Here is a 17,527-nt window from a genome sequence, read left to right as displayed (position 1 = left end):
TAACTTGGACAGGTTGGGTGAGTGGGCAGATGCATGGCAGATGCAGTTTAATGTGGATAAATGTGAGGTTATCCACTTTGGTGACAAGAACAGGAAGGCAGGTTATTATTTGAATGGTGTCAAGTTAGGAAGAGGGGAAGTACAACGAGATTTAGGTGGTCCTTGTTCATCAGTCACTGAAAGTAAGCATGCAAGTACATCAGGCAGTGAAGAAAGCTAATGGCATGTTGGCCTTCATAACAAGGGGAGTTGAGTACTGTATAGGAGCAAAGAGGTCCTTCAGTTATACAGGGCCCTGGCGAGACCACACCTGGAGTATTGTGTACAGTTTTTGTCTCCAAATTTGAGGAAGGACATTCTAGCTATTGAGGGAGTGCAGCGTAGGTTCACAAGGTTAATTCCCGGGATGGCGGGACTGTCATATGTCGAAAGATTGGAGCGACTGGGCTTGTATACTCTGGAATTTAGAAGGCTGAGAGGGGATCTGATTGAAACATATAAGATTATTAAGGGATTGGACACGCTAGAGGCAGGAAACATGTTCCCAATGTTGGGGGCGTCCAGAACCAGAGGTCACAGTTTAAAAATAAGGGGTAGACCATTTAGAACGGAGTTGAGGAAAAACTTTTTCACACAGAGGGTTGTGGTTCTGTGGAATGCTCGGCCTCAGAAGGCAGTGGAGGCCAATTCTCTGGATTCTTTCAAGAAAGAGTTAGATAGCGCTCTTAAAGATAGCGGAGTGAAGGGATATGGGGAGAAGGCAGGAAAAGGGTACTGATTGTGGATGATCAGCCATGATCACAGTGAATGGTGGTGCTGGCTCGAAGGGCTGAATGGCCTACTCCTGCATCTATTGTCTATTATCTATTAGCTTGCTTGAGATGAGAATAGCAACTCCTCTTCTATGTCCTGATTTATATGAGGAGAATAATAAATTAGTAAAGCCTATTCTCTTTAATTTTCCACGCTCATTATCACTGTTCCTGTAAATACACTACACGGGCTTGATCTTTTTTGATTTTTGATAGAATTTTACTGCGCTTGACTGGATTCAACAGCCCATTGATATTAAAAGAAATGAGTTTTACTTTGTCCTTGGCCATGTGTATTTATCTGTTAGTATATCATTGAAATTTTCAGAATATAACTTAATCGATCTACTCCATGAACAAATGAGAGCCAAGAAACGTGAATAATAAAAAAAAGGTAACGAAGGTGTGATTCCAAGGCTGGGGTCTCTAGATGATCCTGGGTTGAGCTAGAAGAAACATCTAGCTGTGGGGGATAGCCCCTCCTACCTGTGAGTTGAGGGCCCCCGCTGCAGTACCTATAAAAGTAAGTAAAAAAATCTATGTCCATTTCACAGAAATGATTTCCCTGTGTATTCCTCCCACGTATACAGTGGAATGCAAAAGTTTGGGCACCCCTGGTCAAAATTTCTGTTCTATGAATAGCTCAGGGAGTAAAAGATGAACTGATTTCCAAAAGGCATAAAGTTAAAGATGACATATTTCTTTAATATTTTAAGCAAGAAAACTTTTTTATTTCCATATTTTACAGTTTCAAAATAGCAAAAAAGGAAAAGGGCCTGAAGCAAACATTTGGGCACCCTGCATGGTCAGTACTTAGTAACACCCCCTATGGCAAGTATCACAACTTGTAAATGCTTTCTGTAGCCAGCTAGAGTCTTTCAATTCTTGTTTGGGGGAATTTTCACCCATCCTTCCTTGCAAAAGGCTTCTCATTCTGTAAGTTTCTTGGGCCGTCTTGCATGCACTGCTCTCTTGAGGTCTATCCACAGATTTTTGATGATGTTTAGGTCAGGGGACTGTGAGGGCCATGGCAAAACCTTCAGTTTGCACCTCTTGAGGTAGTCCATTGTGGATCTTGAGGTGTGTTTAGGATCATTATCCTGTTGTAGAAGCCATCCTCTTTTCATCTTCAGCTTTTTTACAGATGGTGTGATGTTTGCTTACAGAATTTGCTGGTATTTAATTGAATTTATTCTTCCCTCTACCAGTGAAATGTTCCCCATGCCACTGGCTGCAATACAAAAAAACATAATCGATCCACCCCTGTGCTTAACAGTTGGAGAGGTGTTCTTTTCATGAAATTTTGCACCCTTTTTTCTCCAAACATACCTTTGCTCATTGCGGCCAGAAAGTTCTATTTTAACTTCATCAGTGCACAGGACTTGTTAACAAAATGCATCAGGCTTGTTTAGATGATCCTTTGAACCTTTTGAATAGAGCAGAATACCAGCATATTCTGGAAGCAAACATCGCACCGTCTGAAAAAAAAGCCGAAGATTAAAAGAGGATGGCTTCTACAACAGGATAATGATCCTAAACACACCTCAAAATCCACAATGGACCACCTCAAGAGGCACAAGCTAAACGTTTTGCCATGGCCCTCACAGTCCCCTGACCTAAACATCATCGAAAATCTGTGGATAGACCTCAAGAGAGCAGTGCATGCAAGACGGCCCAAGAATCTCACAGAACTGGAAGCCTTTTGCAAGGAAGAACAGGCAAAAATCCCCCAAACAAGAATTGAAAGACTCTTAGCCGGCTACAGAAAGCGTTTACAAGCTGTGATACTTGCCAAAGAGGATGTCACACAGTACTGACCATGCAGGGTGCCCAAACTTTTGCTTCGGGCCCTTTTCCTTTTTTGTTATTTTGAAACTGTAAAAGATGGAAATAACTGTGTCATCTTTAACTTTGTGCCTTTTGGAAATCAGTTCATCTTTTACTCGCTTAGCTATTCACAGTAACAGAAATTTTGACCAGGGGTGCCCAAACTTCAGCATGCAACTGTATATTCTCATTTAGGTGGGGAAAAAGGAATGGATGAAGGAATTTTTAAAAATTGAGTCATATAAAATCCACATTATAATACATATTTCTCAAGATAGGTATATCACCGTCTGTTTTTGCTTCCGTTTAGTTTATCAGCACTTTTAAAGTTAGCCAAACCTTATGGCTCTTCTGGAGGAGGTGAGGGCTGTCCTCGGAGAACTGACAGTCTCTTCCTGATATCCTTCTCTCGTCCCGCTCCCGTCCCCTGCTTTCTCAGTTCTCTTACTATTTCCCAAGCAGATCAGGATAACTGCTCAGCCAGACTTTCCTTTGGTTTGACCACACAGTCCTCTTCTTCATGTCTGTAGTCACCTCTTCCACCGTCTGATATAGTCGTATCCCCTCTTGGTAAAATATCCTCAGTTTAGCAGGGTACGGGGTTTGGAATTTAATCTTTTCTTGCTTTAATATTCATTTTGCTTTGGAATATTCCTTCCATTTCTGTAGGACCACCAGGGGGTAATCATGATCAACTTCCATTTCCAAAAAACCCTCTTCTTACCCCAGGCCCTTCGTAGAATCTCCACCTTGCTCTTGAATCAAAGGAATTTAAGTACTATTGAGCATGGTTTACTTTCTCTGTATCCAGGAGGCCAGGGGACGAGCGAACGATGCACCCTCTCAATTTCAACCTCCATAGTCGGGGGAATCTCCAGCGCTTCCCACAGCAACTTTTCTACAAAGCCTTATCATCGACAATCCCTCCGCTCCTTCCGAAACATTATAAATCCTGATATTTTTCCATCATGATCTTCCCTCCTGGTCACATAATTTACTTTCCTGTTGATATAATGTTTTTTATTGTCTCACTTAGTACCTTTTCCACGTTTTGCATGTGATCTTCCACCTTCTCAGTCTCTGCCACTGCTACTTTCTGATTGACGTTGGCAAGTTCTAACTTTATCTCATTGAGTTGCAGTTTTATATCTTTTTGGACTTCCCTCATCTCTTCGAGAATCTTTATCATATTTGCCGCTTCGTCTGAACGAGGCCCAGCGTCAGCCTCGCCGCCACGCGCACGTGTAGGAGAGCCGCGCGCTGTACATCTCTCTTCCATAGGCTCCACAGTGATGCTTTTTTTAAATCTCCATTCTTTCTCCCCATTCTTGCCCCCCTTATCAATTCAGATATTTTCAAAAGATCTTATTTGATGGATTAACAGGACAAAATGTGTGTTTTTTCCGGAGGAGCTGTAGATTTAAGCTGCCATTCTGAACGACGATGTCACCGGAACCCCTCTTCCGCCTTCTGATGTTTAGTCTGAACAATAACTGAACCTCTTGACTAGGCTTGTGTGCTTTTATGCATTGAGTTGCTGCCACATGATCGGCTGATTAGATATTTGCATTAAAGAGCAGGTGTACGGGTGCACTTAATAAAGTGGCAACTGAGTGTACATAGTAAATGGCAGGGCACTGGAAAGTGTTGTAGAACAGAGACCTAAGGGTACACATACATGGTTCTTTGAGAGTGATGACACGGGTAAACAAGATTGTGAAGAAGTCATTTGGCATTTGTGCCTTCATTGTTCAAGATACAAGAGTTGGGATATCTTGTTACAGCTGTATAATACAGGTTTCCCCCGCCATCCGAAGGTAGAGCGTTCCTATGAAACGGTTCGTAAGCCGGAATGTCGTAAAGTGAGGAAGCAATTACCACTTATTTATATGGGAAAAAATTTGTGAGCTTTCGCAGACCCAAAAAATAACCTACCAAATCATGCCAAATAACACATAAAACCTAAAATAACAGTAACATATAGTAAAAGCAGGAATGATATGATAAATACACAGCCTATATAAAGTAGAAATACTTTTCTACAATCATTGCCGCACTGTTCACCGTAGCGAAAATCTCATGCAAGCACTCTCAGCAGAAACACTCTCTCCCGTAACCTTTAAGCTATGAAGCTGCCAAATTATGCCAAATAATACATAAAAATACACAGCCTATATCAAGTAGAAATAATGTATGTACAGTATAGTATCACTAACCGGAATCAGAAAGACAGCGCCGAGCACACTGATGATGGTGTGTTAGGCTGAGTCGTCGGAGGTTGGGGTGGTGCAGTGGTCTCCAACCTCCAGGCCGCAAACCGATACTGAACCACGAAGCATGCAGTAGTGCAGCAGTAGCCGGGATGCACCCGGCACATCTTTAAGAAAAAAGCCGAAATAAACAAGCTAATTAATTAGGTGCCGCCCAGCACGTAAATGTCAGCCCAGATCAGAGGCGACGCATTCGGCAATTCCCCAAAAACTTATATTGACACTCCGATCTGTAACAATCATTCCTTTTTGCCTGGCTTGAATGATACTGTTTTTTCCACCTGGAAACAGAGAAGCATCTGTGGTATAGGTGACCCATATATTAGTGGAAACTTTGCCTCATTAGTGCAGTTACAAGCAGTTTACAATATCCCTGCATCTAGTTTTTTTTTAGATATTTACAAATTTGAGATTATGTTAGGAAATATATACCTAACTTCGAGGTTTTAGACAAACATGAGTCCCTGGAGGCAATAAATAAATTTGATCCTGTTACTTGTAGTGAGGTATCCTAATGTAGCTCGGATGAATACTGCAGATCTTAAATAGGCATGGGTGGATGAACTGGGTATAGAACTGACTGAGGAGGTCTGGGATGAGTATTTAAAGAGTATACATGATTGCTTGGTCAATGTCAGACACAGACTTAAACAGTTTAAAACACTACATAGACTCCATTATTCCAAAGAAAAGTTGCACAGCTTTGACCCTGATGTTTCACCAGTTTGTAATAGATGTAAATCTGTGAACAGTAACTTGTCACATTCATTCTGGTCATGTTGTAAGCTTTATGCATATTGGAAAAATATTTTTCACTGTTTCTCTGAGGCTTTTGGGAAGCAGTGGGAACCAGACCTGCTCATAGCCATTCTTGGAGCAACAAGCTCCCTATATTCAGCCAATATGTAAGAAAAAATGGCTGTATTGTTTGGAATGGTGGTTGCTAAGAAGTTAATCCTGCAATTGTGGAAGATGGACTCTGTGCCTACTTACGATCTGTGGCTGAGAGAACTGGCAAATACTTTACATTTGGAGAGACTGAGACTATGTAATGAGGACAGAGGGGACATCTTTGAAACGATATGGAGCCCTATATTGGACTTTCTTAAGGGCTGACAACTGAGGTTTTTTGGTGTGGTGCACCTCTGCTGTGTATGTTTACTTTTGCCTTTATATTTTTCTCTTTTTTGCTGCTAAATATTTAATTTGATTTTGTTATGGTTGTGGTTTTGGTGGATGTGCTGTATTTTTTTTTCTGTTTGTTACAGTTAAAAAGAGAGCAGATTAACGGAGCAGGCGATGGAGTAGAGGGAGACAGAGTAGGAAGGGTTTGGCTCGAGAGGCTTCAGCGAGCAGAAGCTGAGGACAAGCTTCACTCCGAGTGAGGTAAGGCCGGGTAAGTTCTTTTAATTAATTTAATTACCTTAAGAATAGGTAATGGAGGCAGCAGTTAGGGCAGTTGAGTGCTCCGTTTGCAGTATGTGGAAAGTCAGAGTGAGCACAATTGTCCCTGATGACTACACCTATAAAAGGTGCATTAAGCTGCAGCTCCTGACAAACCGAGTTAGGGAACTGGAGCTGGAGCTGGAGCTGGTTGAACTTCGGATCATTCAGGAGGCAGAGGCAGAAATAAGCAGGAGTTACAGGGAGATAGTCATCCATGAGAGTCAGGAGACAGGTAGCTGGGTGACTATCAGGAGAGGGAAGGGGAGTAGACAGAATGAGCAGAGCACCCCTGTGGCCGTTCCCACCAATAATAAGTACATCATTTTGGATACTGTTGATGAGGACGACCTACCAGGGACAAGTTGCAGTGGTTGCATCTCTGGCACCGAGACTGGATCTTCAGCTCAGAAGGAAAGGAGGGAAAAGAGGAGAGCAGTAGTGATAGGGAATTCTATAGTTAGGGGGACAGATAAGAGGTTCTGTGGAAGAGATCGAGAATCCCGGATGGTCTGTTGCCTCCCTGGTGCCAAGGTCCGTGATATCGTGGATCAAGTTCTCAGTATTCTCAAGAGGGAGGGTGAGCAGCCAGATGTCGTGGTCCATGTAGGGACCAATGACGTGGGTAGGAAGAGTGAGGAGATCCTGAAAGGTGAGTTCAGGGAGTTAGGTGCCAAGTTAAAGGACAGGACCTCCAGGATAGCAATCTCAGAATTGCTACCAGTGCCACGTGCAGGCGGGTTTAGAAATAGTAAGATAGTGCAGATCAACATGTGGCTGAAGACATGGTGCAGGAGGGAGGGCTTCAGATTTATAGATAATTGGGCAGTTTTCCAGGGAAGGTGGGACCTGTTCCGACGGGACAGTTTACATCTGAACTGGATGGGGACAAATATTCTTGCAGGTAGGTTTGCTAGAGAGGCTCCAGGGGATTTAAACTAGATACAAGGGAGGAGGGGAACCAGAGTGTAGGAACAGATGTAGGGGAGAAGGAAGAAAAAGGAGATAGTAAAGTTGTTTGCACCATTAGTGATAAACAGAGAGTAAGAGGTGGAGAGTTTCTTAAATGCACTTATTTTAATGCTAGCATTGTAAGAAAGGTGGATGAGCTTAGAGCATGGATTAATACCTGAAAGTATGATGTTGTAACTATTAGTGAAACATGGTTGCAGAGGGGTGTGATTGGCAACTAAATAGTCCTGGATTTCGTTGCTTCGGGTGTGATAGAATTGGAGGGACAAGAGAGGGAGGTGTTGCATTGCTTGTCAGAGAAAATATTACAGCGGTGCTCTGGCAGAATAGATTAAAGGGCTCATCTAGGGAGGCTATTTGGGTGGAATTGAGGAATGGGAAAGGAATAGTAACACTTATAGGGGTGTATTATAGATCACCTAATGGGGAGCGAGAATTGGAGGAGCAAATTTGTAAGGAGATAGCACATATTCGTAGTAAGCACAAGGTTGTGATTGTGGGAGATTTTAATTTTCCACACATAGACTGGGAAGCCCATACTTTAAAAGGACTGGGTGGTTTGGAGTTTGTAAAATGTGTGCAGGATATTTTTTTGCAGCAATACATAGAGGTACCAACTAGAGAAGGGGCAGTGTTGGATCTCCTGTTAGGGAATGAGATAGGTCAGGTGATGGAGGTATGTGTTGGGGAGCACTTCGGCTCCAGTAATCACAATGCCATTAGTTTCAATTATGGTATTGCTTTGCACTGTTGTAACTATATGTTATGATTATGTGGTTTTGTAAGTTTTAGTCTTGATTTGTCCTGTGTTTTCTTGTGATATCATTCTGGAGGAATATTGTATCATTTTTAATGCATGCATTTCGAAATGACAATAAACGAGGACTGAGTGTCCTCATAATCTAATAATTATGGAGAAGGATAGGTCTCGACCCAGGGTTGAGATATTTGATTGAAGAAAGGCTAACTTTGGGGAGATGTGAAAGGATTTAGAAGGAGTGGATTGGGACAAATTGTTTTATGGGAAGGATGTAATAGAGAAATGGAGGTCAATTAAAGGTGAAATCTTGAGGGTACAGAATCATTATCTTCCTGTTAGGTTGAAAGGAAAGGTTAAAAGTTTGAGAGAGCCATGGTTTTCAAGGGATATTGGAAACTTGGTTCGGAAAAAGAGAAATATCTACAACAAATATAGCAGCATGGAATAAATGAGGTGCTCAAAGAATATAAAGAATGTAAAAAGAATCTTAAGAAAGAAATTAGTAAAGCTAAAAGAAGATACAAGGTTGATTTGGCAAGTAAGGTGAAAACAAATCCAAGGGGTTTCTACAGTTATATTAATAGCAAAAGGATAGTGAGGAATAAAATTGGTCCCTTAGAGAATCAGAGTGGACAGCTATGTGTGGAACAAAAAGAGATGGGGGAGATTTTGAAAAATTTCTCTTCTTCGGTATTCACTAAGGAAAAGGATATTGAATTGTGTAAGGGAAGGGAAACAGGTAAGGAAGTTATGGAAACTATGATGATTAAAGAATTGTAAGTATTGGTGCTTTTAAGGAATATAAAAGTGGATAAGTCTCCGGGTCCTGACAGGATATTCCCTGGGACCTTGAGGGAAGTTAGTGTAGAACTAGCAGGGGCTCTGACAGAAATATTTCAAATGTCATTAGAAACGGGAATGGTGCTGGAGGATTGGCGTATTGCTCATGTTGTTCCATTGTTTAAAAAGGGTTCTAAGAGTAAACCTGGCAATTATCGGCCTGTAAGTTTGATGTCAGAGGTGGGTAAATTGATGCAAAGTATTCTTAGAGATGGTATATATAATTATCTGGATAGACAGGGTCTGATTAGGAACAGTCAACATGGATTTGTGCGTGGAAGGTCATGTTTGACTAATCTTATTGAATTTTTTGAAGAGGTTACTAGGAAAGTTGACGAGGGTAGAGCGGTGGATGGTGTCTATATGGACTGCAGTAAGGCCTTTGACAAGGTTCCACACAGACGGTTAGTTAGGAAGGTTCAATCGTTAGATATTAATATTGAAGTAGTAAAATGGATTCAACAGTGGCTGGATGGAAGACGCCAGAGAGTAGTGGTGTATAACTGTTTGTCAGGTTGGAGGCCGGTGATTAGTGGTGTGTCTCAGGGATCTGTACTGGGTCTAATGTGGTTTGTCATATACATTATTGATCTGGATGATGGGGTGGTAAATTGGATTAGTAAGTATGCAGATGATACTCAGATAGGTGGCGTTGTGGATAATGAAGTAGGCTTTTAAAGCTTGCAGAGAGATTTAGGCCAGTTAGAAGAGTGGGCTGAAAGTTAGCAAATGGAGTTTAATGCTGATGAGTGTGAGGTGCTACATTTTGGTAGGACTAATCAAAATAGGACATACATGGTAAATGGTAGGGCATTGAAGAATGCAGTAGAACAGAGGGATCTAGGAATAGTGGTGCATAGTTCCCTGAAAATGAAATCTCATGTGGATAGGGTGGTGAAGAAAGCCTTTGGTATGCTGGCCTTTATAAATCAGAACATTGAGTACAGGAGTTGGGATGTAATGTTAAAATCGTACAAGGCATTTCCAAGGCCAAATTTGGAGTATTGTGTACAGTTCTGGTCACCGAATAATAGGAAAGATGTCAACAAAATAGAGAAAGTACAGAGAAGATTTCCTAGAATGTTACCTGGGTTTCAGCACCTAAGTTATAGAGAAAGATTGAACAAGTTGGGTCTTTGTTCTTTGGAGCGTAGAAGGTTGAGGGTGAACTTGATAGAGGTATTTAAAATTATGAGGGAGATAGATAGAGTTGACATGGATAGGCTTTTTCCATTGAGAGTAGGGGAGATTCAAACCAGAGGACATGAGTTGAGAGTTAGGGGGTAAAAGTTTAGGGGTAACACGAGGGGGAACTTCTTTACTCAGAGAGTGGTAGCTGTGTGGAACGAGCTTCCAGTAGAAGTGGTAGAGACAGGACAGATATTGTCATTTAAAGTAAAATTGTATAGCTATATGGACAGGAAAGGAATGGAGGGTTATGGGCTGAGTGCAGGTCGGTGGGACTAGGTGAGATGAAGCATTCAGCACGGACTAGAAGGGCCGAGATGGCCTGTTTCCGTGCTGCAATTGTTAGATGGTTAAATAAAATTTAGAATAAAAATAATTTTAAAAAAGAAATACAACAGCTTCTCCAGTGGAGGAAGGATCAGAAAGTCTCGAGTCTTATAGAAAACCGCTTGGAAGAACTGAAGAACAAAATTGAACAGTATTTTTCCTCCATTTGAACACATGTATGATTGTGTGTGGGACCCCTTCTCTGAATCTTCTGCTCAGCCTGAAAACTTCGCTTTGAGAGAAGAGGAAGAATTTTGTGAGATGCATTCTGATCGTGCACTCAAGATGCGATTTACTGACCTGCCCCCGGTCAAGTTCTGCATGTCTGTGAAAGAAGAGTATCCTGCCATTCATAGGAAAGCAATAAACATTTTGCTGTAGTTTTCAATTTCTTACATGTGTGAGCAATCTTTTTCTTGTTTAACAAGTATTTAAATCATCTTATTTCAGTTGAAGGTGAAATCTGTGTGGGCTTATCTCAAGTTCGACCCAGGATTGAGTATTTTCACATGCTGGGCCTATATTTGAGCCTGATCGTGTCACTTAGTAAGAAATTTTTTTTTTCAAAAGTCTTGTCTAAAATTGTGTCTTAGGCTATATTTTCATCCATATTGTTTTGGCTTATGGTTTTTAGTCACTTTACTATTCAACATTGTCAATAAATTTTCATGTTGTAAACAGCATTAATTAAAATCAATATACAACATTTATTTAAAAAATAAGAAAAAGAAGTCCATTGCATCGCTATTTCTGAGCTTTGTGCCCAAAGATCACAGGTCTCTGGGCACATAGCCTTTGATCTTCCATCTCCCATGACACACCAATCTGCCCAGACACTGACCTTCGATCCGCCGTCTCCAGAGCCACGAGATCTCGGCCCTCCAAAGGCAAGCCCTTGGCGTGCCGAAAAATGGCCAGTTGTGAAACCCCCAAGAGCGGGTCCCATTCCCACAAAGAACCGTAGTCAGCGTGTAACTCCAGGTCAGGGTTTTCATAAGAACCCTGAAAGGGAATAATAGAGATATTAAAGATGAAAGTAGAGCTACTTTCGAAGATGCAAGAAAAAGGATTTGCCTTTAGGTGCCATTGAAGTTTAATGAGACTTTATTGTCACTCATAATGCTTCCTCTCATTTACAAAGCTCCTCACAACCCGTTTCATTGACGAAGCATTTTATATAAATTCAAGTGAAGAGCAAGAGGATAAGACATGAGAGAATAGGACCAATGAAGTGTGACAGTGGAAAAGTGTGTATGGAACTGGCGGAGATAGCAGAGGTACTTAATGAGTACTTGGCTTCAGTATTCACTACGGAAAAAGATCTTGGCGATTGTAGGGATGACTTACAGCGGACTGAAAAGATTCAACATATAGATATTACGAAAGAAGATGTGCTGGAGCTTTTGGAAAGCTTCAAGTTGGATAAGTCACTGGGACTGGATGAGATGTAACCCAGGCTACTTTGGGAGGTGAGGGAGAAAATTGCTGAGCCTCTGGCCATGATCTTTGCATCATCAACGGGGACGGCAGAGGTTCTGGATGATTGGAGGGTTACAGATGTTGTTCCCTTATTCAAGAAAGGGAGTAGAGATAGCCCAGGAAATTATAAACCAGTGAGTCTTACTTCAGTGGTTGGTAAGGTGATGGAAAAGATCCTGAGAAGCAGGATTTATGAACATTTGGAGAGGCATAATATGATTAGGAATAGCTAGCATGGCTTTGTCAAAGGCAGGTCGTGCATTATGGGCCTGACTGAATTTTTTGAGGATGTGACTAAACACATTGATGAAGGTCGAGTAGTAGATGTAATGTATATGGATTTCAGCAAGGCATTTGATAAGGTACCCCATACAAAGCTTATTGAAAAAGTAAGGAGGCATGGGATCCAAGGAGACATTGCTTTGTGGATCCAGAATTGGCCTGCCCACAGAAGGCAAAGAGTGGTTGTAGACTCGTCATATTCTGCATGGAGGTCGGTGACCAGTGGTGTGCCTCAGAGATCTATTCTGGGACCCCTACTCTTTGTGATTTTTATAAATGACCTGGATGAGGAAGTGGAGGGATGGGTTAGTAAATCTGTTGATGACACAAAGGTTGGGGGTGTTGTGGATAGTGTGGAGGGCTGTCAGAGGTTACAGTGAGACATTGATAGAATGCAAAACTGGGCTGAGAAGTGGCAGATGGAGTTCAACACAGATAAATGTGAGGTGGTTCATTTTGGTAGGTCAAATATGATGGCAGAAGATAGTATTAGTGGTAAGACTCTTGGCAGTGTGGAGGATCAGAGAGATCTTGGGGTCCGAGTCCATAGCACACTCAAAGCTGCTGCGCAGGTTGACTCTGTGGTTAAGAAGGCATACGGTGCATTGGCCTTTATTCATTGTGGGATTTGTTTTAGCAGCTGAGAGGTAATGTTGCAGCTATATAGGACACTGGTCAGACCCCACTTGGAGTACTGGTTGCCTCACTACAGGAAGGATGTGGAAACCATAGAAAGGGTGCAGAGGAGATTTACAAGGATGCTGCCTGGATTGGGGAGCATGTCTTTTGAGAATAGGCTGAGTGAACTCGGCCTTTTCTCCTTGGAGCGACGGAGGATGAGAGGTGGTCTGATAGAGGTGTATAAGATGATGAGAGGCATTGATTGTGTTGACAGTCAGAGGCTTTTTCCCAGGGTCGAAATGGCTAGCACAAGAGGGCACAGTTTTAACGTGCTTAAAAGTAGGTAAAGAGCAGATGTCAGGGGTAAGTTTTTTATGCAGAGAGTGGTGAGTGCATGGAATGGGCTGCCAGCGATGGTTGTGGAGGCGGATATGACAGGGTCTTTTAAGAGACTCTTGGATAGGTACATGGAGCTTAGAAATTTAGAGGGCTATGGGTAACCCTAGGTAATTTCTAAGGTAAGGACATGTTCGGCACAACTTTGTGCGTCAAAGGGCCTGTATTGTGCTGTAGGTTTTCTATGTTCTATGTTTCTAAGTTGTTGTGCTGGTTGAGGATAACATAACTGGTAGTTACCATATTACTGTTTGAGCTGTGTGCTGTGCACAAGTTAGCAGGCAAGTTATTACAACAAGCAATGAAATTAATGTTCCAGCTCATTCCATAAGTACATTAACCACAGACACAGCTGAGGGACAGAGCCTTTGATGAGTGTTTGGTCAACGTTCTGAGCTATGAATACTATGGCTGATTACAGTCACTCTAGGGTTCTCACTCTCCACTTCTATTCTGCAAACCCAGAAAGTAAAATCTTGGAACCCTTTTGGAAACAGTTTAAACTTGTAATATTGGGAGATACTTGTGGTCTCAGTAAATAAATAGATATCTCTTCTCAACTCAGTTATGCTGAAATTTAGAGTAAAAAGAAGTCATTCATGATGAGCCTAAACATGATGTGGCAATGGGTAGGCTATGATCACTCACCACTGACCGACTACATAAGCAGTCTTTGACATCCATAATTGTTAATGCTGGCCAAGGCATCCTAATGCAGAGTAGAGAACTCCTATACTGTAACACACACAAAATGCTGGAAGAACTCAGCAGGCCAGACAGCATCAATGGAAAAGAGTAAACTGTTGACATTTTGGGTTAAGATCTTTCTTCAGAACTAGAAAAGAAGGGAAGAAGTCAGAGTAGTAAGGTGGGGGAAGGGGGAGGAAGAAGTACAAGGTGGAAAGTGATAGGTGAAACCAGGAGATGGGGAGGAGGTGAAGTAAAGAGCTGGGAAGTTGATTGGTAAAAGAGATAAACGGCTGGAGATGGGGGTGGGATGTGAATCTGATAGGAGAGGATAGAAGACCATGGAAAAAAGGAAAGAGGGCAGAGCACCAGAGGGAAGTGATGGGCAGGTAGGACGATAAGATGAGAGAGAGAACAGGAATGGGGAATGGTGAAAGAGATGTGGGGAGCAATTACCGGAAGTTCAAGAATCGATGCTCATACCAGGTTGAAGGCTACCCAGACGGAATATAAGATGCTGCTCCTCCAACCTGAGCATGGCCATATCATAACAGTAGAGGGGGCCATGGACTGACAAGTCAGAATAGGAATGGGAAGTGGAATTGAAATGGGTGGCTGCAGGGAGATCCCACTTTTTCTGGCATTCAGAGCACAGATGCTTAGCGAAGCAGTCTCCCAATCTACATCAGATCTCACCGATATAAAGGAGACCACACAGGATATAGTAGATGACCCCAACAGAATTGCAAGTGAAGTGTTGCCTCACCTGGATAAACTGTTTGGGGCCTTGAATGGGAGTGAGGCAGGAGGTGTAGGGGAAGGTTCTGCTTGTACTGTTCCTACATTGTGACCAGCTTTATATAAATGTAAATTCCTAATGCTTGTAAATGTGTATGGTAAATAACCTTGATCCCTATTTATAAAGCAATTTTTGTCACCTACCTACAGGAAAGATATCAATGAGTTTGAAAGAGTGCAGAGAAAAATTACAAGGACGTTGCTTGGACTTCAGGACTTGAGTTATATGGAAAGGTTGAATAGGTTAGGACTTTATACCCTAGAATGGAGAAGAATGAGGGGAGATCTTATAGAGGTATACAAAATGTTAGGGGGTATAGATAGGCTTTTTCCACTGAGGATTGTGAAAACAGAACTATAGGTCATAGGTTTACAGTGAAAGGTGAAATATTTAGGGGGAAATCTGAGGAGGAGGTTAGTGAGTGTGGAATGAGTTGTCAGTGGAAGTGGTTGATGTGACCTTAATTATAATATTTAAGAGGAGTTTGAATAGGTTCATGGATGAGAGAGGTATGGAGGGCTATGGTTTCAGTGCAAGTAAATGGAATTAGGCAGAAAACAAACTAGCACAGACTAGATGGGCTGAAGAGCCCATTTCTGCACTGTAGCGCTCATTGACTATGAATTTTTCTGCCATTCAAAATCTTAAAAGCTAATATCAATTATCAAAAATAAAAATGAAAATGAAACATTGAAAAACATCTAAATGAACTTAATTCAAGTACAAACTTGATTGAATTTTTAAGGAGGTAACTATGTAGATTCACGAGCACAGGGTGGTAAATGGTATCTACATGGAATTTAGTGAGGCTTTTGGATAGGTCCTACATGGTAGTCTAGTCCAGAGATGAAGGCACAAGTTGTCGAAGGCATGTTGTTAAACTGGCAATACCTCAGGTCCTGATGAAATGTATCCCAGGAAAGAGATGGCTGGGGCTTTCAGAGATCTTTGTATCCTCTTTAGCAGAGGTGAAGTGTCAGAAGACAGAAGAGTCCATTTTAGTGCAAGGTGCTCAAAGTGGTCATAGTGTTGCTAAACTCTAGTGATTAGAATGTGCCGATTGGTTCAAACTGAATGGTTTAAGAGTAGTAGTTGTTCTTGAACCTGGTGGTGTGGGACTTCAGGCTTTTCTGTATCTTCTGCCCAATGGTGGCTGCAAGAAGGTGGCATCGCCCAGATGGTGGGGATCTTCGATGATAGATGTTGCCTTCTTGAGGCAGTGTCTCCTGCAGATACTACCAACTGTTGGGAGGGATTTGCCCATGGTGTATTGGGCAGGTTCCACTATTTTCTGCAGCTTCTTATGTTTCTGTGCATTTAAATTGCTGTACCACACCATGATGCAACCAATCAGAACACTTCTAACAGAGTATCTGTAGAAGGTTGTTAGAGTGTTCAGCGATAAGCCAAACCTCCTTGGTCTCCTAAGAAAGTAAAGATGCTGACACACTTTCCTTGTGATTGCATCTATGTGCAGGATGTTGCCTATATTAGAGAATATTCACTCTAAGGAGAAATTAGGCAAACTTAAATTGTTTTCTTTGGACTGAAAAAGGTTGAGGAGTGACTTGATGCAAGTTTATAAAATATGAGAGGCACAGATAGGATGGATAATCAGAGACTTTTCCCCCATGGTGGAAAAGTCAAACACCAGAAAGTATAGGCTTAATGCGAGAAGGGAAAAGTTTAAAGGAGATTTGTGAGGCCATACTGTTGAAGGAGGTGGTAGAAACAGATACTATAGAAATGTTTCAGAGACATAAACAGGCAGAGAAGAGAGGAATGGGGACCATGGGCGTACAGATGGGAATAGATTGATGTTCATCATGGTCCGTGCAGAGATGTTGGGTCAAAGGACCTGTTCACATACTGTTCCATGGTTGAAAATTAGCTGGGTGATAGGAGGCAGAAGAAAATGGTGGGTGGCTGTTTTTCTGACTGGATATCTGTAACAAGTCATGTACCATATAGACTGGTACAGAATTGTCTGTTTCTTGGATAGAATTGGCCTGGATGAGAATGGAGGAGATATGATTAGTTAGTTTGTAAGTGCATGGAAATGGGTGTAGTTGTGGACAAGGAAGAGGTTGTTTAATATACAGCTATATGTAGATCAGTTGTACAGTTGGGTGCAGTTGTGGCAGATGGAATTTAATCCAAATAGATGTGAGGTAGCGCATTTTGGGTGGTCAGTTTCTGCAAGGACTCATACAGTAAATGGCAGGGACCTTAGAAATATTGATGTACTGAGAAAAGTTGAGGTGCACAACCATAGCTCCATCAAAGTGGCCACAACAGTTTTGGTCTTCATAGACTGAGGAATTGATTTAAAGAGCTAGTATGTTAAGTTGCTGTTGCTCAAAATATTGGTTAAACTACACTATATATTGTGTACAGTGGGCATGTGGCCAAGTGGTTAAGCCATTCGTCTAGTGATTTGAAGGTCACTAGTTTGAGCCTTGGCTGAGGCAGCGTGTTGTGTCCTTGAGCAAGGCACTTAACCACACATTGCTCTGCAATGACACCAGTACCAAGCTGTATGTGTCCTAATACCCTTCCCTTGGACAACATCAGTAGCGTGAAGAGGGGAGACTTGCAGCATGGGCAACTGCTAGTCTTCCATACAACCTTGCCAAGGCCTGTGCCCTGGAAACCTTCCAAGGTGCAAATCCATGGTCTAATGAGACTAACAGATACCAAAAGAAAAAAGAAAGAATATTGTTTTCAGTTCTGGTCACACTACAGGAAGGATGTGGTAGCAATAGAGTGCAAAAGAGAGTCACAGAATGTTGCCTGGAATGAAGAATTGTACTGAAATTTAAAG

The sequence above is a fragment of the Mobula hypostoma genome, chromosome 21 (assembly GCF_963921235.1).
Source record: "Mobula hypostoma chromosome 21, sMobHyp1.1, whole genome shotgun sequence".
In the NCBI taxonomy this organism is placed as follows: Eukaryota; Metazoa; Chordata; class Chondrichthyes; order Myliobatiformes; family Myliobatidae; genus Mobula; species Mobula hypostoma.
This window is presented reverse-complemented; position numbering follows the sequence as displayed.